Raw genomic sequence first — 20,683 nt, 5'->3', positions numbered from 1 at the left:
AATGTCAACTCAGCCCATCTCAAATATCTCCTCCCAGCCACTTCAATATAAAATTGATCATCACTGATCATCAGCAGCACCTCAAAAATTCATTGGCATGTTTACTTTTATTTTTAAATTATGTTTTATTTAATTTACTCTGTTGTTACAGGTGCACAATTATGAATCACTGGAATTCACAACTCAGTTGAGTGTGATGTGGAGAACAAAGGCAAGAGAAAAATATATATATATATTTCCTTACAATCTATTGCCCACTGGTAAGTCCTTGAGACGTTGGTAAGTGCCTAGTCCTTCCTCTAGGAACTCAACTGCCTCCATGTTAATAGTTTGCTAAAGGCAAAGGCAATTTCAACATTAGCCCGGCCTCCAGAATCCTGTAAGTCTCTTTTAACATATAAAAGTTCCCTCGGAAACTTCCTTTATCTCTACTCCCCAAGCTATGTTAGCCATCATCTTCCAAATGTATGGTCCACTGATATATATCTGAAGGGTCTCATGACTGAAGTTTTACTAGACAGTAGTAAATGACCTTATCCTAACAACAGCTAGCCCCTCAAGGTCCCGGAAACCTTGCTTCCAAATTCCATAGAGACTTATGCTATCCCTAACTCCCTCCCAACTTGAAAGTATATAATAGGCCACTCCTCACACAACCCAGGGCAGCTCTCTGTGCCTATGGGTCCTGTCCCTATGCTTTAGTAAAATTACCCTTTTTGCATGGAAGATGGCTCAAGAATTATTTCTTAAACATTGGCTCTGAACCCCAACATTTTTCACATCAAGTGCAGCAGTTCTTCCAGAGAATATGCTTTATTTGAGCTGTAATACAGGCTAGGACATCCTTAAACCTCCCTGTAGGACTAGAGAGAAATAATGGAGTAGTGAATAGAGGTAAAGAATATACCCAAGTGGGCAGATACAGCTTATGTCTTGCAAAGGTTGAATGGTCTGGACTTTTTTCAATACCCCCCATGTATTACTCCCCCATGTAATGGTATTCTCAAAACAGGTTCTTCAAACGTCAGAGAGGGAGAGGTGGACCAATAGCCTAGAGCATGGAAAAGCATGTAAGACATTTGTAAGACTGCCTGAAATATATTTTGATTGCATTTACTGATGTATTTATAAAACTTAGTGTTTTTCTCCCCACATGGTACATTGTTTAGTGAATCTGTCTGCAAAAATAGATATGTCTTCACCTGCTAATCTCCACAGTAAATATGATCAAATTAAAGCTCAAAAGATGCCTTCGTGGATACTACCTAACAGCAGAGTTGGTTTAGATATTTATTTAAATGGCCATTGCCAAAAGGTGAAAAGTAACACTGAAACTATTCTCATTAGATTGAAAGTTATCAAAACCCACTGAAGAATTATTTCTCTTAAAATGTGTTTGCTCCTTTCTTCTTAATGCCTTCTGGAATGGTGCAAAATACAAACTAGATCTCAGAAAGATTTTTGTGTAGGTGGATTAATTTGATTGCATAATAATTTCCTGATGTGATGGCTTACTCTTGTGGTCATTACATAAATACTATTTGAGAGTGATGAGTGAGGACTTACTGGGGTCATATTGTGTTCCTACCCAAAGTGGAAGCAAACATTGGGCCTTCTGTTTCCAACTTGGTAAAAATGTTGGAAGTTTTTTTTTTTCACAAAGCGTCACACATGGATGAAGTAGAGTAGAGGTAAAAGTAATTTTCTAAATAAGGATATATGATCCAGGTGCCCACATCAGAAACTTCAGGACTGACTAAGGACTAGTCAATCTTGGCAAAATTTTGCAAGTGACTCAGATGCACTGCCATGATTGAGGACTACTCTGGGATGAAGTCTGTTCAAGATTAAAGTGGAAAGGAACATAATACCTAATGAGAGTTGAATGGGTTATTTCACTTATTCATGTTGCTCTACAACATATCTAAAATGTGTACTATCAAAGGAGCATGGGGTCCACTAATATTAGGTAAAGCAAGAATATTCTTCCACAGAGGCATTGAATGGTTCTTTTTCTATTTCCTTCCTGTTCATATTTATGTCTAGCTCTGAGCATTTACTTCTAAATTTTAATTATCATTGGTCAGTCTGATAAAGGTTATAGAATTCTCCTGAAGAAAATGTATTAAAATGTTCCCTAATAAACTGTCACCCAATGTTGTATGGTTTGGGATGCTCTATTTACATTATGAAAGCAATAAATTAAAAAAAAAACAGCAACAATGACAAAAATATAGAATTGGAATTTGGAATAAAGCCTTACTACAGCACTTAGAGACTTGCTATATAAATCATTTTCCACTTGTTTGTAGTGAAATCACAAATGTTCAGATCCAGTATCATTGGTTAATTGTAGCACACATGTTCAAGATGCTAATTATGTTTGCATTTATAATAATGCTTCTTAATAGCATGGAATTACTCAGAAGAAATAAACTGATCACACAGGAGTACAGTTGCTTCCTTAAACATCTTTCAAATGAGATTTTTTAAGATCATACTGTACAGCAATTATTTAGTAGTAATACTCACATGTACACATCATTTTATTAGTAGATCATATTTGGAGCATAAAAATAGTTAAAAAATTATGTTCTCATTTTTTATGTGAAATAATAATCTAAATAGTCTCTAATAGTACAATACCATATATCTTCCTAATATATTTCAGTTTATTTTTCAGGTAAATTTACATGCAGTCGTGAGAACAGGAGAGCATGAAAACTTATTTTCCCTGTTCTCATGAGTTTCTCTGCTCAGAATATGCAGGTCATGATTGTGTAGGTTTCAGTCATCAAATTCTTCTCAGGACAGGGCTCCACAAAGATTTCTATTTTGCTGTGAATAAAGCTAATTGTTTTTATGTTTTGGTTACTTGAATTATGTGTAGACAGCTGTCATAAAAAATCAATAAACACTTAAAAGTGTTAAGGTAACATAAATCCAAGATTACTATTCAAAGTCATAATACAAGTGTTCCTGATGTGTTTGGTCAAGGGAAGTCTCAAATGTGTGTTTAATAAAGCCTATTTGGCCTTCATTCATGATTTGAACTTGAAGTAACAATTAAGGATTGATACAAACCTTCAAAAACAATGCAATTTAAGAAGATAATGTAATTCTTAACCTTTTTCAGCATTTGAAAATAAATAGTAGTTACAGATTTTTAATTGCAACAAGTGCTAGTAAAACCTGGAACAATGTTAGTTTCTTATACTATAAGCCTAGTTTAAATTAAATGGTACTGGAGGGTATCACAAATAATTGACCTTCAGGGCAAAATAAACAAGCCATTTCCTTTTGATGATAATATTGTAATAATAAAGACAAAATTTCCATGTTAACTCTTCAAAGAAAACCTGTCTTGTTATTTCACAGAATTATAGAGACAGAAAAAAAATTTTTCCTCTACCCTTCTAGGTTTTTGGCTGAAACCTCCATGTAATAAAAGACGGATTAACTGGAAAAAACAAACGGAAATTTAGTAACATGTATACTTCCTGTCAGGGAGGAAGACCTTCCTCTGCCCTTTGGTCCTTCTAGCTGGACTTAGAATCAAATTGACATAAGACAGGTTAATAGGAGAAAATCAAATTTAATAGGTATACATACCTGGAATCCACACAGACGTGAAATTAAGTGAGGCAGCATGAACCTTATATGATCCAAGGAAAGGGATAGGGGCCTAAGGACACAAAAGGGAGAAAACTCATTAGCAAGAAAGTGAAAGGAGATGTTGGGGGGCGGGGGGGGGGGGGAACAAGATTGCTCTATTATTCAGATGAGTTTCTTCAGTACAGGGGGCCTGTTAATATTTCTCTTCCTGTTGCAGGCTCTCCTTTCCAATGTAAATTTAGGCAATTATGGGGGTGGCAGAGCGCCTTTCCTGCATCTGCTGAGTTTTTATTACATTTTTTTTTTAAAGAGAGAGTTGGGGGAGGAGCAGAGACAGAGAGAATCTTTTTTTTTTTTTTTTAAGTTTATTTATTTTGAGAGAGAGAAGACTGAGAGCATGGGGGAGGAGCAGTGAGAAAGGGAGAGACAGAGATTGAGAGAGAGAGAGAGAGAGAGAGAGAGAGAATCCCAAGCAGTCCGCATTGTCAGTGCAGAGCCTGACGTGAGGCTCCATCTCACAAACTTTCAGCTCTTGACCTGAGCCAAAAGTCAGGAGTCAGATGCTTAACTGACTGAGACCCCCCAAGAGCCCTGGTTTTCATTACTTTAAATTTGAAATAATCTTTATGCTAAAGTGGCACATTTTTGGGGTGTCTTCTCCTGCATCCCTTTATTGCTGTATATATGGGAGATACCCAGAGAAGCTGAGTAACTCTTCAAAATGTACCGAGCCACCACCTTAAATACTATCTCTAGCTAAAGCCAAAAATAAGATTTTGGGGGATGGGAAGCCAGTTTTGGGACATTTTCAGGCAAAGCACAGTAAACCAGCGTATGACTGTTAAGAAGATTTAGTTTCTACCTTCTCGAATGATAACATTTTCTAGAGATTTAGTCATCCTCTTCTTCCTGGTACAGGGAGAGAGACACTCTCAGAAATGGAGATTTCCCTTCTAAATGTAAATGTCTCTTACAAAAGGGTAATGCAGAGGCCACTTTGAGGCAAACTGGCTTGAGTGATGGAATGTGGAAAGGGCCCACAGGGACCACCTGGCTGAATACAGACAGGCCCAACAGGTGACCCACCTCAAAATATCCATAGGCCTTAAATAACCAATGGGCTACTCATAAGTAGGCACAGTTACCAAAAAAGGGAACATTCTAGAGGTGGCTACCTCCTCATCTTTCCCCTTTAAATGAAGCCCCCATCCACTACCTCCTTGCAGATAGCCTTTCCTTTGCAGTCCTGCCTGCTCCTCCGTTGTGATGTATTCAATAAACTTCTCCTTAGTTCTCCTTAGTCCTTCTCCTTAGTTCTGCCTCAGGGGAATCCTTTCACTACCTGCAGCACCAGCTCCCACAAGACCATCACCCCACATTTAGGGATCCCCATCCAATTGGACAGATCCTCTATTTAGACACCACAGGTAACTTCTGCTTAGTTTTCAGAGCTTCTCCCTATGTTTGCTCTTTCTTAAAAATAATTTCCCCAGAACAATCCTTATGTCAAAGAGGCCTACTTTGGGATGACAAATTGTTTTCCTTAAGAAGAGCTTTCATTCTTGGAGGTACTGGTGTCTTATTATTTTTAGTCATCTTAATTACATTAAAATGATCCTTCCTGCCTATGTCATTTCGTAAATAATAACCTGACAGAGTATAAATTTATGGTGGAAGTCACTTGCAGGCAAACAGGGTTGAGCAATGGAATGTAGACAGGGCCATGGTGACCATCTGGCTCAATACAGACAGGTCGACCAGGTGACCCACCTCAGCATATCCATTGGCCCTAAATGACCAATGGGGTACTTACAACCAGGCACAGTTACCAAAAAAGGGAAAATTCCATAGGTCACCATACTTCTTCATCTTCCCTCCTTAAAAGCAGCCCCTTCTAATCACCTTCTTACAGACAGCCCCTCCTCTGCTGTCCTGTCTGCTGCTCCCTTGGTGTGTATTCCGTAAACCTCTATCTCCTTTGTTCTGCCCCAGGTGAGTTCTTTCACCACCCATGCTACCAACTTCCACTGGATCATCGCCCCACATTTGGTGGCCCCCATCTGATCCAGATACACCCCATTTAGGTACTACATTTATGAAACTGTTAAGTTGAAAGAACTCTCATCTCAGCATTTGTAAATGATGTTCCTTAAATTTATTTATATTTCAAAGCATAATGGAACATATATTTTCAATTTCATGGTTACATAACTATCATGTGTACACACATGAAAACATGTGTGACACTAAAGACACTAAAACTTATAGTCACATATGATTAAAAACGAATTATCTTGAATTATCTGATAATTCCATTACTTTAATATATATATATATATATATATATTTTTTTTTTTTTTTTAACGCTTATTTACGTTTTGAGAGACAGAGACAGAGTGTGAGTAGGGTAGGGGCAGATAGAGAAGGAGACACAGAACAAAAGCGGGCCCCAGGCTCTGAGCTGTCAGCACAGAGCCCGATGCAGGGCTCAAACTCATGAACCTTGAGATCATGACCTGAGCTGAAGTTGGATGCTTAACCAACTGAGCCACCCAGGCACCCCAAATAATTCCATTACTTTAGATGGTCCTTTTAAAAGTTTGGTCATATAATTTTCCATAGTTTTTTCTAAGTATGTACTATAATAAAATTATATATAGATTATGACAGTTGCTGGAGGAGTAAGTGAAGTCAAGAGAAGGTTTTTGAGATTGAATAAATAATAGCACAGTTGGTGGAATAGCTCCGTGCAGAAAAAAATGGACAATGTTGATAAGAATTGCTAGAGAGATACTGAAATGGCTTCAAAGCACAAAGTTGAACAAAAACTCAAATGGCTGCCCTAATATTTCAGCGAAACTCAATTTTAAAGTAACCTTTTTCCTCCTTCCATAAACCTCCCCTACCTTTTGTTTCAGGAACCGGATACCACCCTATCACATGAGGAAGGAAGCCGGCAGCACATACACAATTCCTGTCAAAACTGGTTAGATCCCGTATTTCTCTGTAAACCCCCCAGCCCCTTTCTCAGGGTGGGCTTGCAGTTTTTTGAAGCCTTATTCACTGCAGCCTCCTTTGCCAAGCAATTCCTGTCAAAACTGGTTAGATCCTGTATTTCCCTATAAAACCCCCAGCCTCTTTCTCAGGGTGGGCTTGTGGTGTTTTGAATGAAGCCTTATTGACTGCAGCCTCTTTTGCCAAGCAGTAATAAATTATCTTCCTTCTTTATATCCAGACTCTGTCTTTGCATTACATATTTCGGCTCCAGAGCACAGAGCTTGGTTTTCAACAAAAGTATCTCGAATACGTAATAGCAGAGAGGATCAGGTATCCAAGGGCAAAACATGGACACATTAACTACACTTTGAAGAAGGAAGGCAAAATTGGGGGGTACAGAATATTAGATGGGTGGATGTGCTGGTAGAAGTTTATGGAAGCCCTTTTCTGATTGTTTCGGATTGCACAGTAGTTTAGGAAGCCAGATCATAAGCAAATACTGAATGAGGGGGAGAACATGCTGAAATTGTAATGAGAAAAGTCTGTGATATTGAAAAGAGCTGGAGAAGAATAGACTACAATAATAATAATTTCTGGGCAGCTCTATGAGCTCATTTGAGGTTTGTGGCCATGAAGTGAAAAGCAGCATGGGTTGTGTCATTTTCTGTAGTCCTGTTCACTTTGTGGGTGGGGAACAGGTGAAAAGAGAAATTCAGTTGGTCGTGTGTTTACTCATCAAGTATATGAAGCAAGGAAGGGGCGAGGAAGGTGAGAACTTATGAAATGATTGTAATGATTGATTATGGACGTTAAGTTGGGTAAGGGGGAAGCAGAGACGGTGCAAAAGTCTGCTTGGACTCTTCCTGACTTGATCTAGACCACTTTAAAAAGAAAACTCCTAGATGAAGCATCAGTGCTCCAGAGTAGGTCTAAACCAATCCTGGTGCAAATGAGGTCTCTCAGAGAAGTGCTTTCCTTGCCACAGGCTCTAAATTACCCTGTCAAGGCCCCGTGGAAAATAGTTCAAATGACCCCTGGAAATCAAATGGTTGCTTCACTTTCCTTATTGTTTATCAAGTCAGTGACAGGAACATTATGGATACTCAAGCGTATCCCAAAAGAAAGGAATTTTCTCTATATCCAACAAAATCAGAGAAGTGTTGGGATAGATACACAGGTCTATTAGCGTGAGTAATTCCAGACTTCATCCTCAAAATGTATGGGTAGTTTATCCCTCGCTTCTACAGTAAACCTATGGCCCAGTTGGTCTGGGAATTTTCCCAGTGTACACCTATTATCCCGTCATCCTCAGGTTAAAGCTTCCCTTTACTCTAAGTGTTCCAGCTCAAATAATGAATATATCTAATCAGTCACCAAGATTTGGCAATGAGGGCCAATTTAACACTAATATTTCCTACAATTTCTATCACTTGAAACTAGATAAAAACCCCGAGTACAGGTTTAATTTATATGTAAAACTAAAATAAAATTAACATAGCAATAAATCTGTGGCACTTATTTATGCTCTTCCCATAAGCACAGCTACTAGCTATATATGCCCTTTAAAAATTTAACAAAAACAAAATGAATGTTTAAAATATTAAATATAGGAAATGTATTGCCTTTACCATAAAAAGTTATCATGGCTGCGTTTTATTTTCATATGAAACTAATACTAGGCCACTGGATTTGGATGTAATGAAAAAATATTTTAACACATTTAAATGGAAAAACGTCTTGACTGTTAAAATTTTTATATCAAAAGATCATAAGACTTTTGCAAGAAATAAAGCATTTCTCAATAAAGTGCTTTGTTTTGTTTTGTTTTAATATGTGATACCCAGTAAGCTCCACTTAAAAAATACAAAAATGAGTAAAAATAATAACACATAAGTACCTTCATTCTTAACATGACAGATAAATATGATTCCCTTTGCTTGGCTCAGTTTTCCCCCAAATCCATTCAAGTACATGAATCACAGATGTTCCCATGGCAAGTCCTTAGAGATGTGAACACAGGGTATAAACAAATATTTAAAAATAACTTGAGTAACAGACAGAAAAAATTAAACGTGAAAAATGTTAATACAGTTTTAAGATTAGCAACAACCCTTGGGGAAGTAGGGTGAGCATCTTATTGAAATCATAGAGTGTAGGAGGGTGCAAGTTCATAGTATGTCATTTCTGAATGTGGGAGAAGAGAAGCTATGAGGACCTCACTTGGCAGATGACAAACGTCCTCTAGGCTTTTCTAGGTGAAAGCCTGCCAAACATGAAATTTCTACATAAAACTGTCAACTGATCTGTGGCACCATTGTATTGCTACAGATTTCAGGAGAGATAGCCAAAAGAATGAAGCTAAAACACATGCAAAAAGATTAAAACCAGTTTTGAGTGTTTGGGAGCAAAGGAGGACAGGAATCTACAAATAGAATTTAAAATATATTGAGGAAGAGGATACAAAACTTATATTGGAAGTAATAATTACTTGACTCCAAGTGACATAACAAAATTCAGCTCTACTTGCTATCCTTTATTCATGAAAATTTAAAAATTATTAGAGCTGGAGGGGATACTGGGTAAGGCAGCAAAGAGGCAGAACTATTCCACCTTTCAGTAACTCCAAAAATTTCTGGGTGATGAGGTGTGTGATAAGACCAGTCAGTTTCATAGGCATGAACCCATTGCTGGGCTTTTTTTGTTATGCAATTTTCTAGATCAGGAACAGTGCTATGGAGACTTCCATAAGAGTGATTAAGGTGCTCTGTGAGTCTATAGATGCCTGTGCTTACACAAGTATTATAGGCAAGGAAGGTAAATCCTATCCATAATGTAATTAACTAGGTAGCTAGATGGCCACTCTGAGGAATGGTGCCATAAGAGAGGTTCCATGTGGGTCCCTGCTAGGTTAGGCATTGAGCAGCAATATTAGTCAGGTCAGACTTGATAAGGAGAATCGCACATTGTTGAACCTACTCTTAGCCTTTACTCTTATCTCCATGGCTATTTTTCCTTCCATGGACTCGTTAGCCAAGAACTGGAAAGAAAGTGACACATCCACAGAGTCTGTTAGTTTGTTAGAATTAAGTCTGTTAGTTAGAATTAAGATTCGCCTCTGTTGTGGATCCTTTTGAATGATATTCACATTAGACACAACTATATTCATAATCTGTACTCATTTTTCAAAGTCCATCCACATACCTCTTACCCAGAGTTCTTTGAAACCAGTCTTCCAATCCTATTCCTTCTGAGTCACCACCCATCCATCCAAGCCATTAACAACTGGTGATAGATCTCTGTAGATCCATATTTCTGATCATCTCTCACTCCAGATAAAGTGGACAACCAAATGTTCTGCTTGAGGTTATGCCCATTTGGTAAGATTTTCTTTTACCACTGTCTCTTAGGGTTACCTTTGAGTGGAGCTGTACTGCTGTGACTTTCCCCTTTTAGGTTATAATAGCATATTGCACAGACTTAGTTGTTCACTGGACTCAAGATATTGTTTTTGTTTTCTTCAGTTAAACAGTTGTAAGGAACACAGCAATGGATCATAGGTACAGTCTGAAAGACAGAAGGTGATATAAGATGAATCAGTGTCAAAAGAATCTGAGTCTTCTGATACAACTTATACTTTTTGGACCTGATTGAGCTCAGTCTCCAATATACCATTTCCACTTGATGATGGATTGCTACTACATACACCCAAACTATAGCTAAGTGGGGCAGATGACAGTAACAGTAATCTCAGATCCCATGCTGAGCTGAGTCTTTTCCAAGTCCCAATAGCAAGCCAGAAACTGTTCCCCAAAATGAGGTTAGTTAACTGCAGTGAAATGCACTGAATTGCTCCAAAATTCTAGAGGTTTGTGCTGTGATTCTCCTTTTGGTGATGACAGAGATTTCATTCAGTATACCCATTGCTATGAACATTCTGAGTATTATTGGATTGGCAAGATCAAAAATCCAAGTATTAGAGCAACTTTTTACTAAAGCCTTAACTTCCTGCAAAGCTTTCTTTTGTTCTACTCCTCTGTGGAAACTGGTAGTCTTACAGAGGAGTCTTGATTCATCGAAGTAGCAGTGTTGAATGTGGTAAATATATGTTTCCTCCCAAATCCAGAAAAGCATATCAAGTACCATAACACTTTTTTTCAAGGTAGATTGTGTGAAGTACACCAATTTGGTTTTCACTTTGGAGGGATATTTCAACATATCAAGACATATACCCTCCCCCCACCAACACTAGAAATATTATTGAGCTGGAGAGCCCCTAAACTTTGGTGCAGTTTGTTTCCCACTGTTTAGTTTGAATATGTTTTATTACGGCATTTAAAGTACTTGCGCTTCTTATTCATAGGATCCAACCAACATAATGAAGTTAATAAAAAGGCCTAATGTAAAATTTTGTGGACTGTCAAAAATTCAGAGCTAGTGTGTGGTACGACCTAAAAGATCTGGGTATTTCCTTTTTCTTAGTTCACTGTCACTCTATTGTGGCCTCAGGTCCCTTTGGAGAAGGCCTGGAATGTTTACTATATGTACTTGCAATGATAGTGCAGGGTTTTTCCTCAAAGGAACTCAATTTTCTCTTCATTCAAAAAGCTCTGGGTCCAAAAATTTATATGGCTGTGAGTCTCCATTGTTAAGCTCAAGTCACATTCTTGGCTACCTGATACAGAGGGTTGTTTTTTTTTTTTTTCTATTATACATATCATACAATGCTCTAGTTGAATGACCATTTATGTTGTTTCCAAGGACACCAGGAACAATTTGCCACTGTCAGAAATCCCTGAAAACCAAGAAATTCTTATTACTGATATATCCTTTTGGTTCTTTATGGTAAATATGTTAACCTTATCTTTGGCAATTAATTGTTGTCATTTGCTATCATACTCTTGGTCCCCACTAACAACCACTAGTGGTTTGTTAGTAAGTATTTAACAACTACATTGCTAGCACAAGAAGGAAAGGAAAGGAAGGAAGGAAGGAAGGAAGGAAGGAAGGAAGGAAGGAAGGTTGGTTATGGGAGAAAGAAAGGAAGGAACCTGTCTGTGGCATTTTCTGGTTTTGGGGGTGTAAATAATACCACTACGGCTGACTTCAAGTTACCAATGTGATATCACTGAACATAAAGTTGGGAAGAGATATAGTATATAGTATTTTCCTCCACATACACATACTAATCATAATCTCATGGGCTTTTCCAATTTTGATGTAAATCACTGAGGAATAGGGAAACGATGAAGAATAAAGAATCAATACATCATTTGGCACAATGAATCAAAAATTTTTTATAATCAGTTTTAATGCTAACTCCATGTGGGTGCTTGCATTTTAGAAAGATATGTAATGATAAGATTAGTGAACCAATTTTAACATTCATATGGAGCCCTCTTAATATTGAGAGAAGTCATCAGAGTCAAAATTTTATGTGAGCAATTTTGCTAAATAAAATAAATATAAGTCATTTATACAACTCTTTTTAAAATTGAGGTAAAGCCAGGTCCAAACTGATTTTGAAACTCCAAATCACAATGCTTACAATGACTTTAAACTTCAATACCAAACATTCTTATCCTGTCTGATTTTTCTGAAATTTTAGACAGAACTATTATACACTGGAATACTGCTTGCTTAATGGGATCTTCTTGTATTGTCTATCTACAATCCTCCAAATTTATCTTTGTGATTCTAGATGTTATGATTTTTAAATATAGATTACTTACTAGTCTGCTATGATGTTGTTACATAATGGATTATTCACTTCCCTCCCCAGTAAAACAAGTAAATTAAACAACTGGTAATTTCCACCTGCGAGGTTGGTGTGAAGCACATCTTTTTAACTTCCTTAGGTTACTACACATATTTTTCTTCCCTATTTTTGTGTTGACACATCCTAATATTTGGTTACTATCTATTTTACCTTCTTATAAAATTAAGTAGTCTTTGTCTTTTGGACTAAACCATTTCAACGTAATACTACAGGATGTAAAAGGTTATAAAATAGGGAGACTGCCAGTCCGTGTGAACATTCAGTGGGGTGGTATAATAATCTGAATGATGTAGGAAAGTATTTAGGACAAAAGAGAATTAACACATGGGTGAGTAGCTTAGGCAAGGTCATTCAGGTAGAGTATTTTGACACTCATAGATTATTTTCAGTATTCTGAATTTCAGTTTACAAGGATCTACTATTTTAGGGCCCTGCCTATTGTGTCCATATTATTTCTGGCTGTCCTTAATCCATCAAACTCCTATCAGATTACTTCTGACACTTATTGCTTCTGACACAAAATTCAATTATAAATCTTCTGTGTTAGGTAGAATCTCCCAGTCTTTCCTTTGGAATTAATAAGTTTCTGGCCTCTGACACCATTCATCTTCCAAATCATGATATTGCTTCACTTTTTTGCTTAAAATTTCACAACTTCTAGTTGGATCTGTGCAGCTCTTTTCCAGAGAAACTTTTGATGGAACAAATTGCACTTTTGTATTGTGCTATTTAATTGTGTCATATATGTTTTATGCTGCTTTTAAATACTTAATGTTGTTATTTTGAAAAGTAATGTGTGAAAGGCAGGAATGATGGTGCAGTACTGCTGACAGTGAACCTTCCCAATTTCTTCTTAAAAAGAGATAGGCCAACTAGGAGCAAAGAAATAACATTTATCACAAAAGTTGCTGACAAGATATTTCTATGAGCCTCAGAGTGAGCAAGCAAGGCCAACCCAATGTAGTATGAAAACCTGCATAGGAAGAGAAGCTGTGTGGGAAAAGCAGAAGAAAGACAAAGAGGGCTTCTAACAGATTTAAGATCTAGGAACCAGAAATTCCCGACAAGCCCTCATTTCTATAAGAAGGCTTCCTCACTCTGAGTGAGTCAACTGACAAATTCGGGAGGGGCTCCAAAGGCTCCACCTTGTAAGCAAATGAGACAATGAGAACATGCTGGATATCCCAGGCCCAGAGGGTCCCCCAAAATACTCAGTGACTGGAAACAGCACTATGAGGAAATACTGCTGAGAACAGAATTTACATTTATTTGACCAGGAACTCTGAGGTGAAGAAGGATGACATTTCAGATACAAGTGGGAGAGGGGTCCTGACAAGAATATATCTCGAGAAATTTTGGGGAGAGGGACTGATGTCAGCAAGATGGCAGAAAAGGAAATCCTGGCCCTTGCCCCCCACTAAAGAAACAATGATATAACAGCCATATATGGACCAGAATACCTTTACAAAAATCCTAGAATCCAGTTAAGAAGTTGCAGTACCCTAGAAGAGCACAGGACTGAGAACAGCTGCATTGAAATAAATAAGAAGAGCAATTGACCTTTACCTGTGGTTCCCTCTCCTCCAAGTTGGCAAAGTTAAACATCAAGAAAAATCCCATTTGCCAATGACTTCTCCTGAAAGCGAAAGAGACAGTGAAGGGTGCATCCAACATAGCCTTTTGGAATGCTGCCTGGGAAATTTTCTCCTGTCTTGCTTCACCCAGAGTGGTGAGGAATTTGGCATAGCTGGAATGCCTCAGAACAGCTAAGAACAAAGAAGAAGCATGGGTGGCTCTCAGCAGCTGGTGTGGCCCCCAGCAGCCAGCTCAGTACCCAGCAGCCAACGCAATCCCTGGAAGCTGGCAACGAAATCAACAGACAGTGTAGATCTCAGCAGTCCCTGTAAATCTCAGCAGATGACGCATTTCTCAACAGAAGGCATGGATCTCAGAAGACATTACAGTTCTCAGCTGCTGGATGAGATCTGTAGGAACTGGAATGAGGAGCATAACCATGAGACTTCTTCAGGAGAGGGGGATAGAAGTGGAACTTGTGTCCAGTATCCCGGCATCTCAGTTTACTGCCCAAGGGAAAAAAGAAGGATGGCTCTCAGTATCCTGGTTCAGCAGGATTAGAAGAAGATGTACAATCCTGAGACTTATCTCCCAGGAAGCAGGGAGAGGAATAGAATGTTCACATCCATAATAAGGCTTGTGAGGTTCCCAGAATCTAGCCAGGCTGACTGGTTAAGGTTTTTTATTGCTGAAGCCAGTCCTGAAAATTGGAAGAGGTGGCTGCTTCCTCAAATGTGCAGACATGAACACAAAGTTATAAGAAACAGAGAGAATCAAGGAAATACAACATTAACAAATGGAAACAATAAATCCCCAGGAACAAACACAAAAGGAAAGGAGATTTATGAAGTATGTGACAAAGAATTAAAAATAATTGTCTTAAAGGAGCTCAGTGAGCTGCAAAAATAAACAGGCAGACAACTATACAAGGTAAGGAAAAGAAAATATGAACAAAATGAGAGTATCAACAAAAAGACAGAAACCATACAAAGCAATAAAAGAGAAAATATGAAGCTGAAGAATACAATAACTATTCTAGAATTTTTCATTCAATGGAGTTTCATAGAAGATTTGATAAAGCAAAGGAATCGGCAAACTTGAAGGTAGGTCATTGAAATTATCCAGTCAGAGAACAAAGAGGAAAAAATAAGAGTGCTAAAACCTAAATGACTTGTGGGGAACCATCAAATGAACTAAGAATACAGGTAGTATAGGAATCTCAGAAGTAGAAAGAGATTAAGGGGCAGAAAGCTCATTTAAGGAAAGAGTGGCCAAAAGCTTCTCAAATCTGGGGAAGGAAATGCCATCCAGATTCAAAAAGCCCAAGAAACTCCGAATATGAGAAATTTAAAGCAGTTTACACCAAGACACATAATAAAATTGTCAAGGTTAAAGACAAAAAATTTTGAAAAGAGCAGGAGAAAAGAGGCTTATCACATATAAAGGACCTTCCATAAACTATTAGCAAATTTTCAACATAAAACTTGTAGTTCAGAAGAAAATAGGATGATATATTCAAAGTGCTGAAAGAAAAATTCAAAATAAAAAATTCAAGATGTTTTATGTAAACCTCATGGTAACCGCAAATACATATACAGAGATATGTATGATATATATGATATTTGATATATATGTGTTTGATATATATCATATATATGATACATATGAGAAATAGAGAAGAATCACAGAATATCACAACAAAAAATAATAAAACACAAAAGAAGAGAAAAAACAGCAACAGAGAAAACAAAAAAGACAAAATAATTAACAAAATGGCAATGCATACTTCCCTTATCATTAATTACTTTAAACAAATAGTGGCTGAATAGATAAAAAGACCCAACTATATGCTGTCTACAAGAGAGATTTGTTTTAGATTAAGTCTGAAAGTGAAGGGAGGGAGAAATGTATTCCATGCAAAGAGTAAACAAAAGAGACCAGGGTTGATGATACTTACATCAGACAAAACAAACTTTTTTTCATTTTTTAATTTATTTTAATATTTAATTTAATTTAATTTAATTTAATTTAATTTAATTTTAATTTACATCCAAGTTAGTTAGCATACAGTGCAACAATGATTTCAGGTGTAGATTCCTTAATGCCTCTTACCCATTTAGCCCACCCCTCCTCCCACAACCCCTCCAGTAACCCTGTTTGTTCTCTATTTTTAAGAGTCTCTTATATCTTGTCCCTGTCCCTGTCTTTATATTATTTTTGCTTCCCTTCCCTTGTGTTCATCTGTTCTGTGTCTTAAAGTCGTCATATGAGTGAAGTCATATTATATTAGAGAAAACAAACTTTAAATAAAAAATGGTCACAAGGGTCTCAGAAGTACTATACATAATGATAAAATGGTCAAATAATCAGGAAGATATAAAACTTATGAATATATATGTATGTACCCCACAACAGAGTAGCTAAATATATAAAGCAAGTATTAATAGAACTAAGGGAAAAATAAATAGGAATGCAATAATAGAATACTTCCTATGTCACGTCCAACAATGAATAGAACATTCAGAGAGAAATTCAATAAGGAAATAGCAAATTATAGATCAAATGGATCTAACAGGCACATATAGAACTTTCCATAAAAATGGCAGCATAATGAAGGTTCTTCTCAAGTGCACATGGAACATTTTCTAGGATAGATCACATGTTAGGCCACAAAACAAGTTCTAAATAATAAATTTAGAAGATTCAGTCATATCAAGTCTGTCTTCTTTTTTTCTTTAATGTTTATTTATTTATTTTGAGAGAGACTGCGAGCAAGGAAGGGTCAGAGAGGGAGGGAGACAGTGAATCTCAAGCAGACTCTGCACTGTCAGCACGGAACCTGATATGGGACTCGAACTCAAGTATTGTGAGATCATGACCTGAGCCAAAATCAAGAGTTGGACCCTTAACCGACCGAGCCACCCAGGAACCCCTCAAATCTTTTCTAACCACAAAGATATGGAACTAGAAATTAATAACATAAGGAAACTTGGAAAATTCAAAAATATGTGAAAATTAAATGATACGTTCCTGAATGACCAATGGGTCAAAGATGAAATCTCGAGAAAAATCAGAAAACATCTTGAGACAAATGGAAATGATAACACAGTATAACACCAACTTATGGGATGTAGCAAAAGCAATATTAAGAGGAAAATGATAAATGCTTATATTGAAGAAGAAAAACAGATCTCAAATAAACAGCCTAATATTACATGTCAAGAAACTAGAAAGGGAAGAAAAAATTAATTCCAAAGTTAGCAGAAGAAAGAAAATAATAAATCTTTACACGCTGAAAAAAAAAAAGGAAAGAAAAAAATCAATGAGAACAAGAGTTGGCTTTCTGGAAAGAAAATCAAAATTGACAAACCCTTAGACTAATATTGAAAGAGTAGACTCAAATAAATAAAAACAGAAATTAAAGGGTAGATGTTACAACTGATGTCGTAGAAAAAAATGTAAGAGAATGGTACAAATAGTTATATACCTACAAATTGGATAATCTACAAGAATGTAGAAATTCCTAGAAACATACACTCTATCAGGACTGAATAATAAAGAAATAGAAAACTTGAACAGACCAATAACAAGTGAAGAGGTTGAGTTGGTAATCCAAAACCTCCTAACAAAGGACAGGCTACAACATGATAACTTCACTGGTGAGTTTTAGGAACTATTTAAAGGAGAATTAACACCAATCCTTCTCAAATTCTTCCAAAAAATTGAATAGGAAGAAATACTGCCAAACTCTTTTTACAAGAATTATCTTACAGTGTCAAATACCAAAGCCAGACATGGACACAATAAAAGAAAGTTACAGTCCAACACCTCTTATGAACATAGATGTGAAAATCCTCAACAAAATATTAGCAAATTGAATTCAACAGCATATTAAAAGGATCATACACCATGATTATATGGAATTTATTCCTGGAATGCAAAGATAGCTAGAAATACACAAATAAATAAATGTGATACACTACCTTAATAGAATGAATGAGAAAATCATATGATCATCTCAATAGATGCAGAAAGAGCATTTGACAAGATTCAGCAGTTTTTCATAGTAAGAATTCTCAACAAATTAGGTATAGAAAGAATGTACCTCAATATAAAAGCCATATATAACAAGCTCAGAGTTAACATCATACTCCATGGTAAAAACCTGAAAGCTTTTCCTCTAAGATGAGGAATAAGACAAATCTGCCCAGTCTCTCACCACTTCTACTGAACATAGTCCTGGACACACTAGCCAAAGCAATGAGGCAAGAAAGAGAAATAAAGGGCATCCAAATAAAAAAGTAACAAGTAAAATTGTCTCTGCTTGAAGAGTACACGATCTTATACATAGCAAACCCTAAACGCTCCATATACACAAAAAGTTAGAAATGATACCCCAGTTCAGTTAAGTTGTAGAATACAAAATAAAAATACAAAAATCAATTGTGTTTTTATACACTAACAATGAACTATCTAAAAAGGAAATTATTAATCAAAACTTCAAGGAGATATCACCTCACACCTGTCAGAATGGTAAAATTAACAACACAGCAAACAGCAGATGTTGGCGAGGATGCAGAGAAAGGGGAACCCTCATACACTGTTGGTGGGAATGCAAAAAGGTGTAGCCACTCTAGAAAACAATATGGAGGTTCCTCAGAAAGATAAAAATAGAACTTCCCTACGACCCACAATTGCACTATTAGGTATTTACTCAAAGCATACAAAAACACTGTTTTGAAGAGATATATGCACCCCAATTTTATAGCAGCATTATCAACAATAATCAAGTTATGGAAAGAGCTTAAATGTCCATAGACTGATGAATGATAAAAAAGAAGTGGTATATACAAATGGAAGGCTACTCAGCCATCAAAAAAGAATGAAATCTTGCCATTTGCAAAGATGTGGATGGAGCTAGAGACTACTATGCTAAGCGAAATAACTCAGAAAGAGACAAATACCATATGATTTCACTCATATGTAGAAATTAAGAAACAAAACAAGTTAACATAGTGGGGGAAAAGAGAGATGAACCATAAAATGGACTCTTAACTATTGAGAACAAACTGAGGGTACCAGAGGGGAGGTGGTCAGGGATTGGGTTAACTAGGTGGTGGGTATTAAGGAGGGCACTTGTGATGAGCACTGGCAAGTGACAAATCATTAAATTCTACATCTGAAACTAATATTACCCTGTATGTTAATTAATGAATTTAAATAAAAATTTAAAACAAAATTGAATCAATGGATAAACATATAAATAAAGACAAAATGAATAAACAAAAAATAATCTAATTCATAGTGGCATTGAAAAGAATAAAATACTTAGGAATAAACCTAGCCAAGGAGGTATATATTGACCTAAGTTTCACACATTTACAAATTTTTTTAAAAAATTTTTTAATGTTTATTTTTGAGAGAGAGAGAGAGAGAGACAGAGCATGAGTGGGGGAGGAGCAGAGCAAGAGGGAGACACAGAATCCAAAGCAGGGTCCAGGTTCTGAGCTGTCAGCACAGAGCCCTACGCAGGACTTGAACCCACAAACCATGAGATCATGACCTGAGCCAAAGTCGGATGCTTAACCAACTGAGCCACCCAGGTGCCCCACCTTTTACAAAATTTAACTCAAAATGGATCTTAGACTTAAAAGCAAATTAAAAATTATAAAACTCTTAGAAAAAGAACATAAGAGAAAAAACCTCTGATCTATATATAAACCAATCTCAAATTTACCTCCAAAAGCATGATCCATAAGAGGAAAAGTTAAGAAATTGGACTTGATCAAAATTAAAAATGTTTGCTCTGTGAAAATCCCTGTTAAGAATATTAAAAAAAAGAGAGTCTTGAATAAAATATTTTCAAACCATATACCTGACAAAGAACTAGTACCTCTAATATAAAATAGATACTGAAATCTATTTTATATGCAAAATCCAGATACTGAAAAAATGCAAACAATCCAGTTAGAAAATCGTACTCAAGGCATGAAAAGACATTTCACCAAAGAAGATATACAGATAGCAAATGAATATAGAAAAAGAGGTTCAACATCATTAGCTATTAGGAAATTACAAATCAAAATCAAAGGGTCCAAAATAAAATGTAGTGAGAACAAATGGTGGCAAGGATGTGAAGAAACTGGAGTGCTTATAATTGCTGGTGAGAATGTAAAATAGTATAGTCACTTTGGAAAAAGTTTGGCAATTTCTTTTAAATCTATGAGGGGCCTTCACTTTCAAATGTCCCCTCTCTATAAAGAGAGTTTTGCTACTATTCTTTCTTTCTAATCTTATGATCTAATAAGCTTTTGCCTGTTGTTAAAAAAAAAAACAAAACAGAAAACAAAAAACAAAAAACAAAAAACTATGCATGCACAGCCATATGGCCCAGCAATTGCACTCCTGGACTTGTTTCCCAGAAAAATAAAAACTTGTGTTCACAAAAAAAACCTGCACATGAATGTTCAAAGCCCTTTTATTCATAATAGCTAAGAACTGGTAACAACTCAGGCATCCTTCAAAGGACGAATGTGCAAATAAACTGTGGTACGTGCACACCATCGAATACTACTCAGCTGCAAGAAAGAATGAACTATTGATGCATACAGAAAATTAGATAGACCTCCAGAAAATGATGCTAAGTGAAAAAGAAAAGCAACATAAAAAGTTACACACTGTATTATTCCATTCATATAAATTATAGAAATGACAAAATTA

At 36.5% G+C, this 20,683-nt stretch overlaps 1 long non-coding RNA gene across 1 annotated transcript in view; it reads right to left on the bottom strand.

Moving 5' to 3' along the window:
- Positions 1-20,683, bottom strand: part of LOC121029716 (uncharacterized) — a 489,603-nt gene that overhangs the window by 37,421 nt on the left and 431,499 nt on the right. The window contains exon 5 of the long non-coding RNA XR_005789854.1: positions 3,613-3,685. This is a non-coding gene — a long non-coding RNA (uncharacterized LOC121029716). The remainder of the gene's footprint in view (positions 1-3,612; positions 3,686-20,683) is intronic.

The sequence above is a fragment of the Herpailurus yagouaroundi genome, unplaced genomic scaffold (assembly GCF_014898765.1).
Source record: "Herpailurus yagouaroundi ecotype Mexico unplaced genomic scaffold, PumYag 139, whole genome shotgun sequence".
Taxonomy (NCBI): Eukaryota; Metazoa; Chordata; class Mammalia; order Carnivora; family Felidae; genus Herpailurus; species Herpailurus yagouaroundi.
The sequence above is the reverse complement of the archived record's forward strand: the minus strand, read 5'-3'. Positions and strand labels throughout refer to the sequence as shown.